The sequence below is a fragment of the Phyllostomus discolor genome, chromosome X, assembly GCF_004126475.2.
Source record: "Phyllostomus discolor isolate MPI-MPIP mPhyDis1 chromosome X, mPhyDis1.pri.v3, whole genome shotgun sequence".
Taxonomy (NCBI): Eukaryota; Metazoa; Chordata; class Mammalia; order Chiroptera; family Phyllostomidae; genus Phyllostomus; species Phyllostomus discolor.
The window spans coordinates 15,946,645-15,953,393 of NC_050198.1; the positions used below are offsets into that span (position 1 = coordinate 15,946,645).

General features: G+C 36.8%; 1 pseudogene; it reads left to right on the forward strand.

Moving 5' to 3' along the window:
- Positions 1–4,412: 4,412 nt before the first annotated feature.
- On the forward strand, positions 4,413–5,025 carry LOC114505249 (annotated as a pseudogene).
- Positions 5,026–6,749: the final 1,724 nt, after the last annotated feature.

The window sequence follows — 6,749 nt, forward strand, 5'->3', positions numbered from 1 at the left end:
AAAATCCATATACAGGGTGGGGCAAAAGTAGATTTATAGTTGTGAGTACTCAAAGCACAGAGTTTATTTTTATATTATTGTTTATTAATTATTGTATTATTTTCCATATGAACACCATACCTTCTGTTAAATTTTAAACACCACACCTTCTGTTAAATGTTAAACATTTTCAAGTAAACTTTTTAAATGTCCTACTCTACATAGTGAACACAATGTATATGTTCCCTTGTGAATCATATCTGTTAGGTCGGAGTCGCTCAAGAAACCAGATGGATGCAGTGAGCCAAGAAGCAGGATTTATTAGTGGGGAGTAAGAGGGAAAGTGGAGCCAACCTAGGAAGGTTGGGAAGCAAGGGAGGTTAAGATTCACTCGGTTGTTCTTAGGGCAGGGTTTTTTAAGCACAAAAATCAGCGAAGGATAATTGGTCGGGCTGTCAGAGTCTGATTGGCTAGAGCTGGTTGCTGGGTGCCTTTCCTGCTGACCGTTATTCCTGATACATGGTGTCAGGCTCAAGTTAGAGCTGCGTCCTGTTATGCCGGATAGGCCGACCCCAGACCCCAGTCTTAGCCGGGCATCTGTCTGTCCTGGGTAGGGTAGGCAGGCAGTGTCCCAGGCACGCACTTTCCCAGGCTACAGTTTCCCACGGTACAGTTTTCCCGCCTGGTGATTTTCCATTCCTCCTAGGCCTGCCTAGGTCTGTCAATATCCATAATTAGGAACATTTGAAAATATTCATATGCAATTTAAGAAACTGCTATTAAGCATTATTGCAATGGGTGGCATGCCTAACTCATCCACCAGATGGCCCAAGACTCTGATTCACTGCTGATTTTGTCTTTGTTTTGGATACCTCTAGCAAGTCCAAGAAATAATGACATTCAAAGGTCCATTCTTATCAACTTTTCTATATCTATTTCTCCCTTTTCTTATGCTCACTCAGCAACCTTTATTCACTACATTTTCACTCTAATTTGGAGTTTTAATCAACTGTAAATAGAAAACCTCTAAACCAGATTGTTATAACTGAGTTACATAACAACCACAATGCCTTAAATCATAGGTGGCGAACACAAGGCCCATGACAAAATCTGGCTCTCCCCATTGTTTTATCCGGCCAAGCACCTTGCTTCTATCCATCAGCAATGCCAAGCTCTTGCTTGACTGTTAAGGAGTAGTTACATGTATACAGTCCTAAAGTTACATTCAGCCCTTTGAAGGCAGCCGTGAGGCTGATGTGGTCCCAGGTGAAAATGAGTTTGACATCCCTGCCTTACAGGAAAAGTTAAGAATGTCTTCAACAAAGTAATATAATAATATTTAGTAAATGGGAAGTTTCCCGATTCATTCCAAATTCCTCATTAGCATAAGGCAGGTTTCAAATTCAGACAAGACATCACACACATGCACATGTGCAAAAAGGGGGGAACTCATCTATTAATATAGATGCAAAATATATAAATAAAACATTATCAAATAAATGTGTGAAAATAATACATGTAAGCTCTGCAAAGTTTATGCCAAGAGCAAAGTTATTCAACATTGGGAAGTATAAGAATGAAATATAATACATTGAAAGAAAAAAGGGATGAAAAGCACATAATCATCTTTTTTAAGATTTTATTTATTTATTTTGAGAGAGAGAGGAAGGGAGGGAGAAAGAGGGGAAGAGAAACATCAATGTGTGGTTGTCTCTCATGTGCCCCATGCTGAGGACCTGGCCTAGAACCCAGGCATGTGCCCTGACTGGGAATTGAACCAACAACCCTTTGGTTAGCAGACTGGCGCTCAATCCACTGTGCCACACCAGCCAGGGCTCATCTTTAATAGATCAAATTCAACAACCATTCTTGTTTTTAGAAAAGATTAAAATTAGGCATCAGTAGTACAAGATTTTCCTAAACCCATGAGACAATGAGTACAGAAACCACCAAAAAAAGTTGGTAGAATTTGCCAAATGAAAGTGGAAAATTTTTACATCACAAAAGAGTATAATAGAGTTAGAAGGTATGCAAAGACTAAGGGGAAATATTTTCAAATACTTTTTAAATAACAAAGAATTATCCACAATATTTTAAAAATTCTAAAAACTAAGAAAATTACAAACATGTAAGAAAAAAATCTCAAAGGACATGAGCAAACGGCTTATAAAAGAAGTCTAAATGGCCAATAAGTACACAGAAAAAACTATAACCTCACTAATAATTTTGACTATTGTTGTATCACTTCTCCAAAAATTTTGTAAATACTAATAACTTAAGAATTTGCAAGTATACGGAGGAAAAGGAACACTTTCTTATATGTTGATGGTGGTGGTGTTACAGCCTTTTAATAGGGCATTTTGGTAGAAGTTACCAAGATTTTAAATAAGTTGGATCCAGTCAAGTCCATTCCTAATAATATTTCCTATAGAATAATCATATCTGTGGCCAAAGAAATATGGATGTTTTGTGAACGGCTTTTAAAAGTGAAAATTTGGAATCTACCTACTAGGAGCATTAAGAAAGATTAAATAAGTGCTGGTGCAAATAGTGGAAAACTGTGTAATTAGGTAGCAGGATGGAAATAGCTCCAAGATATACGGTGTACAAAGTAAAAAAAGATTACATTTTGTACTTAGTTTCTTACCCTTCTTTGTCCTGCTTCCCTCAGTATCTTATCAGTTTCTCCAGAAACAGTGCCTTAATAAATCACTGGCATATGAATCTTCATTTCAAGGTCTGTTTCTAGGCCAATAAACCAAAGATAGACTCCTACAGGAACATGGTGGAATGGAAGGGAAATCTCCACACTGACCCTTGGGAGCTACTGAACAGAACCAGCACTAGATGTTCCTGTTAAATGAAACACTCCCTTGTGTCCATAGGAAAATGACCAAATGTGTGGGAAAGATTACAAAGCAAATTATTAAAAAGTGGTTATCCCTGGGAGTTGGAGTTGAAGGAAGGTGAACAGGGATTTTTACCTTTTATTTTGCATACTTCTGTATCATCTGAATTGTTTTTACAATGAGCATGAGTTCAAATATTAAAACTGTAGTTAAAAGGAGGGGTCTTTGTTTGATTCCCAGTCAGGGCACATGCCTGGGTTGCAGGCCAGTTCCCCAGTAGGGGATGCATGAGAGGCAACCACACACTGATGTTTCTCTCCCTCTCTTTCTCCCTCCCTTCCCCTCTCTCTAAAAATAAATAAATAAAATCTTTAAAAATAAATACAAGAGGAGGAGTCTTTGTCACTGCCATTTTATGTGCATAACAGTCTTCAAACTGGAAACTCAGTCTGGTTATACTGGGAATATATTAAGCCTTTCCAAGGGATATGTGAGCACCAGGAACTTTAGTAAAATCAATACTACTTGATCTCACCTACATGTGGAATCTAATGAACAAAATAAACTAACAAACTAGATAGAAACAGAAGCATGGATACATGGGACATACTGACAGCTGTCAGGTTTGAGGACACTGGATGAAAGATGGTGAAGGGATCAGCCAAAGAACATATATGCATTACCCATAGACAGGGACAACTGATGTGGTGATTGCCTGGGTGGAGAGGGACTTAGTGGAGGGGGCAAAGGGAGAAAAAATGAGGACAACTGTAATAACATAAACAACAAAATTCTAAAAAGAAAGAAAATCAAATGCTAGATACTAACTTCCGTATGTACTCTTACCTTAAACTAATTATACTGACCCCCTTTTAGCCTGACTGCAAAATTACATTTCTGTCACTTTAATTCTTCCCCATCCTAAATATTACTGTAGTGTGTTTCCCTCAGAGCATTAAAATATCTGGGGTGCCAAAAAAGAGAATAATTAGAAATAATTTGAACTATTGCTTTTGGGAAATTAAATGAGTCTAATGACTAGAAAACAAATTCTTCAGCAAGACAGATTGTTGGTTTCCACTTTTTTGCCTTCAACAAACAGGAGTACCTAATTGAATTTTCAGCCAATAGATCAATAAAATTTAGTTTTAATGATGTATGACTACCTTATATTTGGCATATATTTCAAAAGGATTTAAAAGAATTGAGTATTATACATTTAAAAGAACTCCTTCTATTGCCTTCTATTGCCATCCATCTACTTATTTATGTGAAAGTTTATTGGTACTTACATCTAAAAGAGCAAACAATGGGAATAAACTTGATGTTGAATTCTCTTTGTGGGGTGAATTAACATTCATACAGAAATATAAATGAATTAGAAAAAATCCCTAGCCATTTTATCAGGAGATGAAATTTTAACATGTAGTTTTAATGTTTAATAATTATTGTTCAAAGTGTATGCTAGATTTCTAGCATTTTTGGTTAATTGTGTCCTAAGTGTGACAGATAATCCAAAAAAATAAGAATAAAAAAAAATAACATTGATTATGTCAATTTTTAAAACTTAATTTTGACTCTACCCAAAAGCATCCAGAGGTGACCTCTGAAGATGATTTGCTATTCACTTGATCCAGAAAATCCCACAAAATCATGCAAATCAAGAGGTTCAAATCTTCGTGTTCACTTTAAGAACAGTCGGGAAACTGCCTGGGCCATCAAGGGTATGCATATTCTAAAAGCCACCAAGTATCTGAAAGATGTTACTTTAAAGAAGCAATGTGTCCCATTTCGTCCATACAATGGTAGAGTTGGTAGGTGTTCCCAGGCCAAACCATGGAGCTGGACACAAGGTTAGTGGCCTAAACATGAGTGCTGAGTTTTTGCTTCACGTGCTTAAAAATGCAAAGAATAATGCTGAGCTTAAGTATTTAGATGTAGATTCTCCCATCATTGAGCACATCCAGGTGAACAAGGCTCTCAAGATGCAGCACAGAATTTACAGAGCTCATGGGAGGATTAACCCACACAGGAGCTCTCCCCGCCACACTGAGATGACCCTGCTCTAAGAAGAGCAGATTGTTCCTAAACCAAAAAAGGATGTTGCACAGAAGAAAAAGATATCCCAGAAGAAGCTGAAGAAACAAAAGCTCATGGCCCAGGAGTAAATTCAACATAAATACTAATAAAAGCAAAAATAAATAAATAAAATAAAAATTAATATGTATATTGATCCATATGCATATTTCTGTAGTGGAGATATATAGTATAAAATTGTGTGATAGAAGAATAAAAATTCAATTTCAAGGAAAAAGGGAGGAGCAGGGCTGGGTGGAGGTGGGCAAAGGAAAGTGAAATGGGACATTTATAATAGTATCAGTAAGAAAAATAAAGAAATTTTTTTAAAAAAAGAAATTTTTAAAAAGAAAAAGAAAAAAGGAAACAGTAAAACCCTGCTGTTATAAAAGAGTTTGTTCATTTATTTTTAAATTGACAATGGTCAGTGTCAAACAACTATGATAGTCCACATACTATGATATTCTTCAGGATACATTTGTTCCTCAAAATAATGTACCAATTTTATTTCTACAAGTGTAGCTAATGGTAAATAGCAAACTGTAGTTAAAGTAAGCATAATTCTGCCCCGGCTAGTGTGACTCAGTGGATTGAGTGCTGGCCTACAAACCAAAGGCTCACTGGTTCAATTCCCAGTCAGGGCACATGCCTGGGTTGTGAGCCAGGTCCCCAGTTAGGGGCTTCATGAGAAGCAACGATACATTGATCTTTCTCTCCCTTTCTCCCTCCTTTCCCCTCTCTCCAAAAGTAAATAAATAAAATCTTTTTAAGAATAAAGTAAGCATAATTCTGTGTCCAGAGCAGTGTTTCACAATGTGGGGCTTGTAGAGCCCCAACCTCTACCGAAATGAGAATTGACCATGTGATGTTTTGAAAGAAAAGAAAAATCTCAAATTATTTTAGTCAGTGCCAAGAAGGAACAGTGTCTTCTAGGATGTGGGCTCTTCAGCTGAAAGGTTTGGGTACCAGGGTGACCCTGCTAAGCTGTGTTCGAAGTAGCAGATTGTAGAAGTAAAGGGGCAGGAAATAGCTGAATGGGTTAGGAAGAAACTTAGAGAACATTCTGCTCTGGAAACAAGGAGTCTGTATTCTCTGACCAATAACTCATGACCTTTAGAATCTGCTTCTTAGAACTTGGATAAACTTCCACTGTGTGCTTTGAACCCATTCCTTATCTTGTTAACTCCTGGAAAGACTGTTATTGATATTGGGTAGAATGCTGAAAGATTTTTTAAATGCCTTTTTGTCTGTTGGAATAACTATATTAAGAAACCCAAATAGACATTCTCTAAGGAATCTAAAAACCATGACACTAGTTCACTTGAAACCTGGACAACCAGGAGAGGAATTTCTTTTTTAAAAATTATTTTTATTTTTTAATTAACATTGATGTTCAATATAATATTAGTGTCAGATGTACAGCATAGTGGTTACACACTTGTATGACTTACAAAGTGATCCCCTGATAAGTCTAGTTCCCACCTGTCACCATACAGGGTTATAATATTATTGACCATATTCCCTATAGTGTACTTTACATCCTCCTGACTATTCTGTACCTGCCAATTTGTACTTCTTAATCCCTTCACCCAGCCCCCCACTGATAGCTATTTCTAAAAATGTTCAGTAATCAAATATAAAAACTTCAGTCCACACAATAGCCTGGTTCCCCTCCATAATCCCTAATACTTACTGAGCACTTAGTATGTACTAGGCACTGTGCCAAGCACTTTACATAGAATGTAATGTTAATCCTCATAACCCTATGTGAAAGGTACTATTTTATTGTCATTTTACAGATAAGGAAACTTAGAGCACTTAAGTAATTTGTTCCAAGTCACATAG